At 43.1% G+C, this 15,931-nt stretch overlaps 1 protein-coding gene across 4 annotated transcripts in view; it reads left to right on the top strand.

Annotated features, from left to right (window-relative positions):
• The first annotated feature begins 177 nt into the window (after positions 1-177).
• Positions 178-15,931, top strand: part of LOC143368432 (uncharacterized) — a 539,066-nt gene continuing 523,312 nt past the window's right edge. For 2 of the 4 annotated variants that reach the window (XR_013085235.1, XM_076811150.1), the window contains exon 1: positions 178-1,577. The gene's annotated coding sequence lies outside the window, so the exon portion shown is untranslated. The remainder of the gene's footprint in view (positions 1,578-15,931) is intronic. The other 2 variants (XM_076811154.1, XM_076811153.1) reach the window with 2 other exon arrangements.

Genomic DNA, 15,931 nt, shown 5'->3' with positions numbered 1-15,931 from the left:
AAAGCAGCGCGCTGTTACCGTTGGTAGATACTTGAAAACAATTTGCATTAATATCGATGACGGGAATTGCATTTTCCCTCACTTTTTCTATAACGTGGAACAGTGACGGTTTCAGTAACCGGATAATAATCGAAATTAAAAAAATAACAATATTATTCCAATTTATAAAATATGACAGAATCGGTTGAGCATAATACAAAGGCAAGGCACGTGTGAACATACGACGTTGTAAACGCCAATTCGAAATTGCAGGCAGAAAATGATGTTCCCGACCAGACGCGTGGAGAAGAAAAAGATTCGACATCTGGTTCGCTGCAATATCGGTGCGCGCAGCCGTTCTTTACCCGTTCATCTGATTCGCGGTTTCGGCGGAGCGCGGCACTACTTTCGCCGGCGGATGTGATTTGATCCCGGCGGTTGCGCGGTCGCAGATTCCCTATGGTGGAATGTGGATGCTGTGTGCGCGGTGGTTTGTTTCGTTCCGCGAATTCGGGGTCCGTTTTGCACGGCCGATCGAATGTGCCGACTCGCCGTGCGGATCATCCTCGGGAGCTGACGACAGTTCCGTGGGACGATGCTGTTTGACAGAACGTACAGTGCGCATTGACAATTAACGCGCGAACCAGCGTCGAGTGGCCGAGAGAGCACGGGCTAGTAAACAAATGTCAGAACGGTGGACGAGAGGGAGAGAGAGGAAGGGAGGGAAACGAAACACTGTCGTGCCGTTCCAGCGCGAAACGGTGGCGCAACATCGATGCCTTTCGGCCGCGCTGCTTCGTTCCTTCCGTCGTTAAAAACGGATTTCACGCGAAAAGCACGGGCGATTTTTTTCGGCCGGTCGGACGCGCGTGGAACGCGCCCGTGCTGCATTGCCGTGGTGACGTCCGGTGTCAAGAGAGGCCCCGTGCTCCCCCGTGTGCCAGCTGCACATTCATCCTGTCAACTTTCCGCTTCCGTTCACTTTGACAGCGGATAACGAATTCGTCGGCCTACGTCTGGGAAGAGTTCACGCGCGCACACCAAGCCGCCGCGCAACGCCAGCGAGACGGAGTTCCCGTGTGTGAAACGTGTGAGACGCGTGTGATGTCGCGTCCCGTGCACCGCTCACGGCCGACACGCGTGTGGAACTACTCCTGGGCCCTTTAAATCGGAGCCGCGGTAGGGTAACTACGTTCACGCGTATGATCACAGCGGCGTACCCGTGCGGAGCCGACTAACTAGGCATTTAAATTTTTCAGCAGCCCTCGGCTCGTTTCGCGTCGTTTCGCTCCGTTTAAAAGCCCTTCGCGCATTATCGGTACTATCTATCTCCCACCGATGCCGGCACTGCGCGACCGTGTTTACATAGCCCTTAGCCACCGGAACGAGATCGCCAAGTTCGACCGTGTTGTCAGGTGAGACGCGTCGGTACGCGGTCGCTTTTCACGCGCGCCTTCTCCCGTATGCCGTTTTGCTTTTTCACCCGGCCTCGCCGAGCTTTGAGGTTAGAAAATTATGTAACACCACACGACCACTGAACCCGCCTCGCTCGGAATGTGGGATTTCTTTGCAGTTTTCGGCGAGACGTATTTAACTCGGTGAGTAATGCTCCTTTGTACACGCTGATCTTGTGTAACGTGCATGCTCGTGTGATGAATTATTTGTGATATTCTTCGTGGGACTAGGCTGGGGTAATTTGTTTGGGAAATTTGTTACGGGTAACTTTACTATTACGTTTTATTTTTATGCGATTGATCGATAAGCTATGGAAGTTTGGAAAGGCACTGACATTAAGAAGGGATCGCAAATGAATTTAGTGGCTCGGTATTTCGACTTCAGCCGAAGGCTCCGTTTGACTGGTAATTGATAGGGAGCGTAGGAATTGAAAAGAACGCGGTATGTAGAAGGATGGCACGCGTTCCATTGGCCATGTGTCGCGAACTATTTTTACGAGAATCTCGCCGCTGTAGTGTATTGTTACAAATGCGTGGGATGCTGGTACTTTTGCGCGACGTTTGCTTGAGGCAGCCGTGAAATTCGAGACGGTTTAATTGTCACGTGGCGCGGAGTTGCATACACCGATACGCGCAAGTAATAGTCACGTCACGTCTCGGTGAAGTAATGACGGACATTTTACAATTATCGATGGGATTAATTAAATTCGCTCGCGCACGACGTTGCAAGAAATAAATTTTGTGGAACAATGATTGCGAATACGTCGGCACTTGCGATTGCAGTTTTCAGTGGAATTACTAATATCAATCAGCAGAAGAGTAGTCGAAATATTGATCTCGAAATTCAAGTAAAATGGTAAATATCATCAATCATTTGCGACAATTAATTTTAAAAGGCAACAACTCCGCGTCGTGGTCATAGTAATTGCAGCACGAAATGCAGTATATTTAAAATCAGCGACCCGTAATTATCCTCGGCGCTTAATTACTGTCCTGCAGTTTTTCGGGGTGGCTGGAGCGTTTTCTTCTTATTTGGTCCAGACGTGGAAAAGGAATTTACGCGGTGTCTCGTTTTTCACCGGTTCGGTCCTTTCACTTACGGGCTCATCAATCTCTTGCTCGGTTTTCCGACACGTCAGTGTTACCTATAGGAGCTCGTATGCAGTCACGAACCCTCATCACTAACCGTTTCTCTTTCCCTTTCTTCCTCAGACTTTCCGGTTCTGTTATGTAACTTTTCATTATTATTGCTCTCACGCTCGGAGCATCGTGGAATTCAAGGAAACACGCTGTAAATCCACGTTTTTCATCAGCGTCCGTGGTTCTGCTCTCGTTTGCCATAAGCACGCGATACGTGGAAAATTATCGGTTAAGTAGCCTTTGGTTGAGAATCGAAGTAGTAGCAAAAAGGTTTGTCGTTTGAAATTGCGTATGGTAGCCGATATAATGACGAAATAACATGGACAAAGCAGTGCAAGAAGTATAGGAGGATATAACGTTCAAATATTGTTGTGATTAATCGATAATTAATTATTGTACGCGTTACGTACTAGCTAACATTGAAAGTTCTTCCCTGGCACATAATTAAGTGGTACAGGTTTCTGCTGTTATGCAAGTAAACTGCTTTTTATTCTTTATCGACGTCTGATTACCTTCAAATATCTTATAAGTTATATAACATCCTTCATTAAATCAGATGCTCTTAAACACCTGATCCATGGGCAATCGTAAACTGTGACTTACTTCTCTTGAACGGGATAGCATTCAATTTAAATATTTAATAATTCAATTTGAATATTTTGTACGTTAAATATTTAACGTGTTAGTGGGATCACAAAGTCTAATAACAGCTGGCAAGTATTTACACATTATGTCGACGCTAATACATTCAGGTTTCTTTTCCTTTCTCATTTATCTAATTTGCACACATCATTAAAAGCACATTAAGCAAAAGTAGATTGCCTTTCAAAGGACATTTGAAAACTTTTAGTAGGGGAAAGGTGGGATAGTTGATCACAGTTTTGCTTTTTTATTAAAATAATATTAATGGTTTGCTTTGTTTGTATTTAATTATGTAAGTTGTAATTCTTAGAGTATTCTTAGTTTACTTGTACAAATTTGAGAGCTGAAAATTAATTTTAATGACTGAAATTCAACATTTTCTGGCAGTGACCTTATGCACAAGTATCCCCCCACTGAAGGGGACACTTGATCAGTGAACTTTAAGAGTAAATAACACATCAACTTTCTAAAAAATATTTATTATCTTCGTCAATAAAATGAAATGAAGGGAATATCGCAAAAAGAAAGTAAATTATAACTGACTTGAAAGAATTACTAAAAAAAACAAAACCAAAGAATTAAACTGATGATGAAGAAAATATTTTCCTTCTCACATTCTTTGCCGTATTTTTTTGTTTCATTAGTCGTTCTATTGTTCTTTTTGGGGCATTTTCAGCTGTTCAAGTATCCCACCTCACACACTGATCAAATATCCCTCAATGCACTAGATTTGAAAAAGATGAAAAATAACACTTACCTCAAATATTTAAATCAATCAATAAATAGTTTTTGCTTAGTATATTTCAAATCATTGAAAATGCAACATATACTTGAAAAGGAGGAAGAAGAAGCAGACCTAAATATTTACTTTTTGGCTACAAATAAGATCGAAGCTTCCAACAACATTATTCTATGCTCCCAAAAGAAAACTGCAACGTGAAGTGTTGTGATAATACAAACATTACCACGATAGCGTGAGAGCAGGCACAAATTGCCAATATATTAATTAAAAAACTGATGTGATCGTGTATCCCCACTGATTAACTATCCCACCTTTCCCCTATAGTGATTCTCAATCGGTGAGTCGCGAAGTGTTTTCTGGGGGTCGCCACAGTTGTTTTTTTTAAATATTATTAAGTTAGAATTATATTCTGAAATACCTATTTTCAATGTGTTTCCTTTACCTTATTAAATTTACCTTACCTTATATGGGGGGGGGGGGGTCGCAGGTTATTATAAAAGGAGATCACGATTAAAAAAAGGTTGGAAAACACTGTTCTAGTACACTGAATACTTGCGATTGCAACAAGATTCTTTAATTGTGTCGTAAGTGATCAAATAGCACACGATATGAAGCACAAAGTTTAGGTTCATTAGTTAAATATAGTTTCGGCACACTGAACTCATTTTCAATCTCGGCACTCTCAGTCGAATCAGATTTAATTGGTGTCGCCGTAAACGCCATGCATTGCCTTTTCTCGATGCGATTACGCGTTCGACTTCGTCCTGAATCGGACTTTCCGTAGGCGATTTGAGCAATGGCCCCTGGCCATGGAGCGTTAACTATGTTGGCTAGGCAAACGCAGAACGAAGCGTCGCACGAACACGATTATACGTCCCCGGGAGATTGTATATTCACGCGAACCTATGCAAATGCAGAGGCGAATGTTTCACAATTTCTGGCTAGTTATCGTTTCCTTCGGTTCGAATTTAATTACACCGGTAGGTTCGTTACAAAATGCATCGCTATCGTTGCCCCGCGGTTTCGTTATCACGAGGAACTCGCGCACGAACAAGCGGTACTTTTCCTTTAGTCGCGAGACATTATCGAAGGCAATAACGCGTCTATGCAGCAATCAGCATATTAATTCACGCTCGGGCTTATTAATGCCGTGCTTAACAAGCCGTGCTTCGTTTTATTCATGAACCATCTGTGGTTCGTCACACTCTCGCGACAGATTCTTATCAGCTGACTTATTTCGGCAGATAAACAGGGTGAAATGCAAAGTATTATATCGTAGGACCTTTTCCAAGTGGACAGCCCAAAGTATGTCTTTAGTTTTGAATTAGTTTCCTCATTCTCAAGTAATACATAGACTCAAGGAGAAACAGTCTGTCCAATAGCAATAAGGCTACCACTGGAATACCTGCAAGTCTTTGCTTCATAATGTGTACCGAAGATTGCGCTTCTGAAATCCGAGTTTGCTCGCAGTTCTACGGCTGCACAGCAGTTAACTGATATTTTGCACGTCGTTTCTATTCATATCTTTGCAGCAAATCGTAGGACTCTGTCGTGCAGTTCAACTGTGAACTTTGAAATACTAGGGTCTGATCTTTAGGTAATCCAATCGGAATACGATTTTTAAACGCGCCCAATGTAATACAGGCGCAATAAATAATATCGGTTCGCGTTGATTATCGAATGGACATCTTCTCCCTTGGGGACACACTCTATTTCAATGTGAACAGCGGGACAGGAGAGATTCACGGTCTACCGGTGATAACGTTGAAGTAATTGCAATTAAAATTTGTTTCGTGAAATTGGCTACCCACATCCTGTGCTCCAGCCTTCGCTCCTGTCCATCAGTTCGAGGCTTTTAGCGCGCTACCTGTTTTTCTTTTATTATTCACTGGCAGATCGAAAATCGTAATTAGTAGCTCGTCAGTGCGACGCACTCCCCCTCCGTGGATTCTTTCTCCCGTTACAACTGTAATTAACTACGCGCAGCTGATAATTGCGGGCGCACTATGCGCTGCATCATTGATCAATTCAAACGGACATGATTATTTTAGGCAGCCTTGCTACTTTTATATGGCCCAACTCGATTCACCCCTCCACAGGGTAAAGACCGTTTAATTGAAATGTAAATTGTTTGATCGAACCACCAACGAAATGGTTGATTCAGCGATAGCCTTCCGCGGAAATTAAATTTGTACGGCTGCCGGTCTTCGGTGAAGTGAAACCGTGCCGCGAAGTTACAACCGCGCGATACCCCGCTGATCCCTCGAATAACGATATATAATTGTCCTCGTGTTTCGACAAATTTTCAATTATCAATTGTTCTTCATGGTATTCTTCTGTTTGCGTTAATATTCTCTCGTCTACGAATATCCTAAAGGCGCGAATCCACGATGAGATTTTACACCAGACTATTCTATCGCCAGACAAAAATCTGACCAACAACTGAACGTAAATAATGGAAATAGTCGCGAGAGGTGAGATTTTTGAAAATATATCACCAGACTTGTCTCGCGAGAGTCTAATTAATTTCATGAATAAAATAAGAAAATAATTGTCTCGCGAGATCCTTTCTTTTGTCTTCGTGTAACACACTCTTTTCATTGTTTTTGTGCAGTGATTGAATAAAATCGTTTCCGAGCGAGAGCACATCGCCCTGTTTCCATTGATCGCCCGCGATCGCGGCGGAAAAGTGTGATTCGCGTGAAAACACAGGCCGTGTACTGATTACCGGCAATATTTCCGGCACGACTGCCCGTTAATAACGTTTCTATTATTAATGAACGGACTCCGGCGCGGCGTTAACGGCCGATACGTGGCAATACGTTGTAAGCTCCGATAATGCGCCTCGTGGGACGGCTGACGCGTAATTGTAAACTCGATCAAAAAGGCTCGTAGCTGCCAATGCAATTGTCGTTGCACTGGCGCACGGTTTCCTCTGTTCCCTTGTCCATGCCGTTGCTTCGATCCCGCTGGTTATTCACCGAGTTTTCGCGGTATTAAATAATCAGAATTGAATTCGAAGCGTGCACATCAGGGTGCAGTTTTCCACCCCCCGCTATTTGAAATTCAATGCGACCAGTTCGAGGTTGTTCAAGTAGCTCGCCAGTACACTCGATATTTATCGCATCTTGAGGGAATTTGTCAAATATCAGGTTATCGGGATGTACCGACGGCGTTGCGCGCCTGTGCGGTTGTGCTAATTGGATTGGTTGTCAAAAACTTGGTGTATATAGGTACATCTATACTTATATAATTGTTGTGTCACTGATTCATCACCGTTCAGCTCAAACCGCTGACCCTAGAAACATGAATTTCGAAGGGTATGTTCCTTTTGCGACGTAGGTGCTGGATAAGAAGGGATTTTTGAAATTTCATCCCCAATCCAATTGGGTGAAAAGTGTGGTTTCACGGATTCCTTAATATCTCTTTAACCCGATTAGATATCAACTTGGTGTTTACATACAAAAGTTTCCCACACAAATCCTTAAAAATGAATTTCAGGATTTTGCCGTAATTAACCCCTAAGGTGGTGAAAAGGGGTGAAATGTATTTTCACGGATTGCTCAAAATCTCTTAGGCCCGATTAGATATCAACATCAACTTGATTTTTACTTCGAGAGGTTTCCCACACAAATACCTAAAAAACAATTTCAGGATTTTTCCCTAATCAACCCCTAAGGGGGTTATGAAAAGGGGTGAAATGTGTTTTCATGGTGTCTTCTAGTTTCTTGTACATCCCTTCGTGGTCATACCTTCTTATAATTACAAATTAGTCACGTGGTGTTCACTGTACCCCAGCGTCATTTTTGAATTACCATTTTCATGTTTTTGAATCTTCTAACTTTTGAGTGATAATTGTGTATTCGTAATACTTATACAATCGTGCTCTAATAGTCTTTTCCTAGAAATGTAAATTTTAATATGATGAAATTTGTAGTTGAAATGGAGCAATTTTCCACGGTTGTGGAGAAAAGTGATTTTGTTTTTTTTTGGGGGGCTATAAATCCTCTTTGGAAGTCGCAAAGGCGCGACATTTGAACTCGAAAATGGCTCTTGGGGTGCGATACACCCTGTGTGACTACGAAGGGATATTGTCGTCGAGATTTAATTACAATACTGCCTTTGATCCCTCGGTGTTTAAAGCGTGAGTAGTTCGAGGATCCAAAGGTCGAGGTTCGGGCTCTGATTCTGCGAAGGTTTGTGCTTCAATTGGGCCAAGTTATGCTTAAAATGCCAAAAAGTTAGTTAAACAAACTACAAAGTAGTACGAATCCCATAATTTCATGATCTGTATTTTGCCAAAAAGTATCAACTCACGGAGCAACTCTTGCATTATACAATTATTAAAAAATAAAAACTACAGAAAATTTAAAATAAATTAATTATGTTACTCTCTATTAAATAATCCATTAAAAAAAAACATTGCAAAACTATACTATGAAATCAAATATACCCAATAGAAATAATGCTACTTTTCTTTAACAATTAAAGTCTTCAAACTATGTAAATTTACTCAATTTCAGATCATCAAGGGTTGGTACCTTTCTGCATAACTTCTAAGTACTTTCACACACTTGTATTCGTAAATTTCGAACTGTGGTAGGATAATAAAATTAATGGCAGATTACGTTGATTTCCTTCCAATTTCACGACGCAGAACACCATCGAAATTTATAAAGAATTACGTCCTATACCACTTACCTGCCCCATTTTGAACGTTGACGATCGACGTTCGCCCTGTACATGCACGTGCCCGCGATATTTCAAGGATACTGGACCAGTTCAACGGGCGACCGTTATAAATCATAATAAAACGCTGCAGTTCGTGCTATCGTTCTCATACGAATGGTAAATTTCTCAGGGGCGTAATAACAACAGAAAGTGGTCGCCTTGGGGTGCGATTAATGTCTCCGCTGTAAAAAATGGCCGATACTCTCTTCTCCTTTACTGGCATACCCCACGACACGGGCAATTCTTTTTCAACCTAGCGCTTAAACATTTGGTAAACGTTGACTCTTAAAGAACAATAGGGTAGAATTTAACACTGGGGGATATCATTACGATAACACCACAGCCTTTTCGGAGCTTCACTTTACTGTTCAGATGTACTGGGTTAAGTGGAGCAGCGCAATCGAAAGTGGAGGAGATTCGACGTAACAGGCACTGTGACGTTACAGGCAGATTTATAAGGTTTTCACGGGCCGCCATAAACCTTGAAAATTCTATTTATTTCGTGAATTTGGAGCCAAATGTGGGACGAACGCGCGATGAGATAAATTTACGATCCTTTTTAGGCATCAAATCTGGCGTGTCGGCAAAGTTTGGCTCGCGCCCAGCAGACCCGAGTCCGGCCAAAATACACGTACACATGCGCCCCACTTATACTAGGAACACGCGAGCAGGGCATTATGAGATATTTAATTTGAGTTTCGCGCCGTTATATATCAGCCGGTGTTGATGGAACGGCTTGTTCCCTTGATTTCCGTTTTTGCACCCGTGTCGACCCGTGATTTACCGTAATTTCTATTAAGGATCCCTCGAAACGCGTGCCAATTTTTATTACTGCTTCCACCCTTCTCCTTCCCTTCGTTATTTCCCTCAAAGCCTTTTTGCCTTGGCCACGTGTACTTTCACCGGGCTAGCAATATTAAGTTGAAGAAACGAGGATCGATTAAGTTACTCTCAATTTTGTGATACTAATGTTCAAATCAGAATATAACTAATAATTAAATGTCCCACGGTGATGATGAACGCAATATTGTATAATTTTAATCATCATCTTGCAGCCTGGTGATTTCAATGGCAACCGTGTCGTTTATCTGTACCATATCAAACAAATTCAAGTACAAAGAGAGGAGTATTACAATCGCGATTAGGGAGATACACGTGAATTTTTGCGAGTAGTCTCGGGTTCATTTATTTACAAAGAAACGTCGGATGTCACCATTATTCCCACGAACAAGGGTCCCTTCGTCTCACCCTAAATAATTCCGTTTCATTTTCTGATCTTATGCAAGATTATTATCTCGGTTGACCGTGTACTCGGCCGACTATTGTTGCGGCTCATTGTACTGAAAGGTCGTGACTGGTGATCCACTGAGATATGCGACCAGCTCGTTTTGCAATAACGATCGACCGCGAGCGTTAGTTTACTGAACCGTTCATCACGATTCTGCACCAACTTTCCTCAGATATTTCCTTTGCTCTATTGAATACCGAAGCACGCTGGAGCCCATTTAATTCATCAGTTGCGAAACGCTACTATCATCGGATATTACCTTTATATCCGAGCAATCGAGTTGATTAAAAAGTGCAGCGAAGTTTTAATTCATTCTCGTATAAGTGGATTGGGCATTGCCTAGCAGCTTTGAGTGAACACTACGATCACTGAAATTGATCCATAAAGTACCTATACCTAGGTGAAAATATCATTTCGGGTTCGCGTGCACGTAAATCTCACAAAGCAATCTCTTGGAATTTATTTTGCAAAGAAAATTTGAAGTTCCCTGCAACCTCGGTAGTATCGAAAGCGACCGCTGCTTTGTATTCAGCCGCAATTTATTTCCCGCAAAGCGGGCGCCGAAATTCGAACGTGATTTCGCTACGAAACCCGATTCACTCGATTATTTTTACCTACTTTTTTTTCGGGGCACACTTTGTGCACCATCTTTTCTTACTTCGGCGCGGCTCGTAAGCGAGATAATTGCATTCCGCAGCAGCGCCGCGACGGTGTATCGCTTTTTCTCAAGAGCCTCGTTCCAGCTTTTTGTTTGACGAAGTTATCCTATCATTGATACGGTTGCTCGAAGTATTCTGCAATTCCCCGAAGCACGAGGTGCAAGCTTAACAGTGCGTTAAACGTAATATGATTACGTCAGGGGATCCGCAACGCGTAAAGCCAGGCCAGACTGTAACTTCTCAATGAATTCGTGATTAATATGCAAATGTTGGTTAAGTTCCCGGCTGGAATCGAGAATAATTTCCCTTTAGACGTTATTTGTCTTATTGCTCTCTGAACGGGGGGACGTCGATAACGCTGTCGCCGATGTAATGCGAAAATAGCTTGGCTAACTGGATAAGAAACTCCACTGTGCGATTCGAGGCGATTAATCGAAGGCGATATCGTTTAGGCTTATTCGCTTCATTAAGACTTGGCAGCGGCCCTTTGCTGTACGATACGAGTCGAAGTCGAACCTTAATAAATAAAGCGGGAAATCGTTTCACAAAATAAATCCTGTAGTTTTAAACTTGCATAAGCTTTGGCTCCCCTAAATCTTCCCAGTTGCTTCCTCACAATTTACTTCCCAGAATTACTTCTTTCATTACGCAATAATTCATCTGATACATTGAAGCCAGGGGTACGAGCTATGAATCACCGAGAAACTACGCTGAAATGTACCAGTAGCACTTTGCGAACGTGGAATTAAAATAGGTGTCCATTAAAGCTCGTCGACTTCTTGCGTGCACTTTCTCGCAGAAGCGTCCTACGCGCGGGTTTCTGACTTTTATGAAATGTAGGCAACGGTGCCCCTTATTTGCTCGTCACTAGGTGAACCGGATCCTCGGTTGCTTCTATCTCTCCCCCCTTGAAGAAGCCGTAAAGCAGCAGGCGCGCGGATTCCCTCGCGTCCATTGTCGTGAATAGCTGCTAGGGAACTCCCCGTGAATAAGAAAAGAGGCTGCCCTGAATGACGCTCGTCGAAGCAAGTATAATACTTGAACGTGGCGCGTGAACGTGCGAGCGGTGATTCTGAAAGTGATTCGGGCCGTGGATCGCGTGCGCCACGGACACGGGGGAAAAAGATGCCTGGACGGAACGTGAAAGTCTCCACGAAAGTTTGCGCGCGTACACGGGGGCGTTTCGCGGTTTCCTCGATCTTTATTCCGCTGGGCTCGTTTCTCGTTTGGACACGCTCCATCAATCATGTTAATAAACCTGTTCGAGCGTTTCCCGTATATAGATCGAGCCGCGTTACGAAAAGCCTTCGTACGAGCCGCGCTCGAAGGCTATCGGCTCGGAATACCTAAACGAACGGTAGGCACCTAGACGAACCGGCGTATCGGACTGCGAGATACGGGATTTGCATTTTCCCTGTGTCGAAACGAAAGCATTTCGTTCCTGCAACGAAACAACCGTGCGCTTCAGAGGGAGGGGTCGCGTGCACGCGGTACGCGTAGTTGGGAATTTTAGTGTCTCGGTGTAAAGTAATATTGACTTACATCTTTTTCCACTTTCGTTTAATGGCGTTTCTTTAACGGGCTCTGAAGCTTCCGGTTCCACCTGGGCGGAATTTCGCAGCCCAAGGCGGTGCTTTCTGCAGCTTTTGATCGGGGAATGGTGGTAGGCAATTTTCCCAACTCGCGAGGATTAGATTGCTTATGAGATAATAGGCTTTTAATTGATGAACAACACGTTCCTTATTGCAGCCTCTGATCGATCATAAGGTAAGCTGGGGTCAGTTGGCTCAGCTAATATAAAGTGGCTGTTAAAACTAAGACTGATATTATTTATTTTATTAGAATAAATCGAATATGTGCACAGAATGCTACGCTGATTCAGAAAAACTTGCCGATATTTGATTTAAGAGAATATTTGCTGAAAGTCGGTTAATAAGGTTAATATGGCCAAATACTTTCGCTGCGTTGTCCATACATACCTCCAGTTTCTTCTTAGCCAAAACATTAAAGGACAATTAACTTAGAAGTATATTTTAAATACGATTCTGTACACTGTTGTTTTTTAAAAATGTTTAAATGTAAATTCAACTTACCTTTATAGGATATAAATCCAGAAACACACAGAAGCAAGCGAAATAACGCTATTCATTCAACTGTTTAGCTTCTAGAGAAGCAATTCGTCTGCACCTTAAAGCTAGGGTTACACCTGACGAGTGACTCGGCCAAGTAAAAATTTTGACCGATTTGCCCGCCGGACTACACATTTCTTCAACATTTTTTCAGTTGTTTTATCTGCCAAGATTGTCTCTTTCCATAAGAGTAGGTACGTGTAAAATCGGTGAAAATTAAAATCGTTATAACTCAGCAACCGTCTAGTGAATTCGTTTAAAATTTTTGGAGCAGATCAGGAAGATTATGAAGAACAATCTCACAAATTTCCATCAACTTGGTACCATTTTGAAGACAGGTCCGATACATCCTTAACGCGATCTTACACATAGAGTCTGAAATATACCGACTACGCCAACTCTCCCGCCCCACCGACTCACCTACATTTACCCTATTTATTCCACATTCAAATCACCTGTAAAAATCGATTGAATTTGTTATACTAGTACGTTATCGTATAATCTACCTCGAACCGGTTACACGATGTGTCAGCTTCAATGGTTTTGGTTCGTTAAATCAGCAATGTCTTTGCTAATAGGTTGCAGTAGATTCGTGTTAATCTTAAAATTCGTGAAACAGAATTCTCTCGCTCTTTATAAGCCAAAGTACCGATGTTCTCCCCGGTACCCTTCGAAGGGCCATTTCGTTTTCGCGATACCAGCCCCCAGCCGAAACTCCCGTGCGTCGCACAGTGGGACAAACCTAAATTTTCCTAAAAAAATGTCAACTTTCACGTAGATGATCAAGGTCAAAACTGGTTTCTCATACTTTCTTAATATTTCCCCCTTATTCTGCAACATCTTAGCTTCAACCTCGAAAAAGATTCACCCCTCTACCTTATTTATATAAAAAATTCTACGATTTTGACACAAGGAAGCGCAGTTTGTCCCACTGTGCGTCGCCCCTCCGCCCAAAGAGGCAGAGGCTCGCGAGACCTCGCATCACAGTTTATTTTCGGAGGAGAGATGCAATAACAGAGCTGTGGGATGAACGGGCATAGCTCGGCGAATGGATTTTTCATCAGCTATAAGATGTTTCCATTTTCAATTTCTGCGAAAGAGGAAGACATTCGGTTGCTGCGTTTCATACGGACCTAAAAGGGTTTACGGGCCGAGGAATGAATACGCGACCCGATGCTCTCGAAGCTTTCGTGCAATAACGTGAGTAATCTACGAAAGCACAACGGCGGCTGCGAGACGCGAGAGAGGGGGGGGGGGGAGGAAAAAGTAGGGCACAGAACGGATCGAAGCATCGATCGTCGAAGTGCGATAATGACTCGATGGATTTGAAAGCGGAAGACGCCAGCCGGCGCTCACCTTTTCCACCGGCTCTCATTTTCTCCTCTCCCGACTTCCTCATTATTCCCAGATCATTCGCTCTGCTTTTGATACAGAAGCAACGGCTGGCTCCGCGTGCATCGCAACACGGCTGCCGATGCGTTAAGGTCTGCGCACACATGTCCGTTCCGTATCAGTTCCGCGGACGATACAAGGTATCGGTTGCTCGTTTCGGAACGGAGCGGCGCACACTTGTCAGTTCCGTGAAATTCGACGGTCTCTCCGTATCCGTCAGGTCCGGGCCGTCAGGATCCGTGTTAGAAAATATCGTTGGCGTGCTTTACAATGGAGCAGCGCACACTTTTCCGTGTCAGGGCTGTCAGTAGTTGTCAGTGTAGAACCCCTATCCGTTCGGTGAAACTAAAATTCGGTTGCCAACGATATTTGGGCATTTGGACTGACGGAGTCCGGAAATCACGGGAAGGTCGACCTTCTTTTATGACCGTGAAAGGTTCTCGGGTCGAAGCTCTCGCACCACGCGCTTCAGGGGTCCTAGACCCTAGAGTCATAAAGACAAGGGCAGCGATAGGCCACTCAGTAATGAAAATGGTAATTTCTGTAATTAATATTAGATCTCCATAGAAATACCACCAATGGACTGCTGGAGATTTTGCAATGAAAATTATACCAGACATTATATAATTCTGAGCATTATTAATGATTGTAATGAAAAGATTGATTTTTTTCAAAAGGACGAAACACGCCACCTACTTAGTAAACTAATCCTTCTAGCTTCTAAAAAAAAAATCACGTCGTTTGGACCAATTTTAATGTTGTTATTCTGTTTTAAAGTGTGTCCAAATACTTTTGTCCTCTTTTCTACACTTTTTAGTCTCTGCACATTTTCTTCGTCTTCGTCTAAAATTAGCGCAGGTATTGCTAATTCTTCCGTATCGTTGCGCGCCATAACTTTAATGCACTACCGACACGAAGTGGTGTTTCCAATACGATTGTCAGTGAAATTAGGGACACCGCACGAAGACGGAACGGATATGTGTGCGCAGACCTTTAGGATCCACTGTCCGCTTTCCCTCTGCACGCTGGTCCCTTTTCCGCGCGGATATAGATTGCTTAAATTCTACAGCGGTCTGTGCGCAAAAAGACGCCTTGAATAGTTAAGAAACAGAGGCCCGCTGAAGCCTTTTCATCTTCTCAACTGTTAAACAATGTTTTATGTTAAAGCTGAGTTCTAAAAGTTGGGCCATTATTCGAAATCGCAACAGTGGCGGTTTTTGTGTTGGGCATTCTTCTGACAGAATACGTTTCCCAAATGTTTTCATGGTATGTAAGTATGTACAGATGTTCTGCGCGTAGAATATGCTGAGAGTAATGGAGGTTTTACGAGTTCGGGAGTAAACACGATTTTCAGTCAGTGCTGATGCGTCTGGTAAAAAGGAAGTATAATGTTACTTTAATAATCGAACCGCAATAAAACGACGAGTATGCAAATACAGAGGGTGTCCTAAAGAGGGGGTGGGCCAGGGGGAGTAGCGGGAAAAAGGAATAAGTTTGCTGCATAAAAGTTTCACGAGCCACGACACCCTTTTGTTGTTTCTGCTCGTGATTCACTCCTCTTCTCCTTATTTTTAGTCCCGCGTGCTTCGATGTTTAGTGCTCCGATAAAGCAGCTTCTGCGATATAAGCAGCGAACAACAATTCCGTTTCCCTCTCACTCCTAATTATTTATTTTAGATGAGAGGACACGTTCGTTTCGAATTATATCTCTGGGGTTTCTGATATCGCGTGGAAACCGAACGTTGATCATTATCTTATTACTACTATATCGAAAG

This window comes from Andrena cerasifolii, chromosome 4, assembly GCF_050908995.1.
Source record: "Andrena cerasifolii isolate SP2316 chromosome 4, iyAndCera1_principal, whole genome shotgun sequence".
In the NCBI taxonomy this organism is placed as follows: domain Eukaryota; kingdom Metazoa; phylum Arthropoda; class Insecta; order Hymenoptera; family Andrenidae; genus Andrena; species Andrena cerasifolii.
The sequence above is the reverse complement of the archived record's forward strand: the minus strand, read 5'-3'. Positions and strand labels throughout refer to the sequence as shown.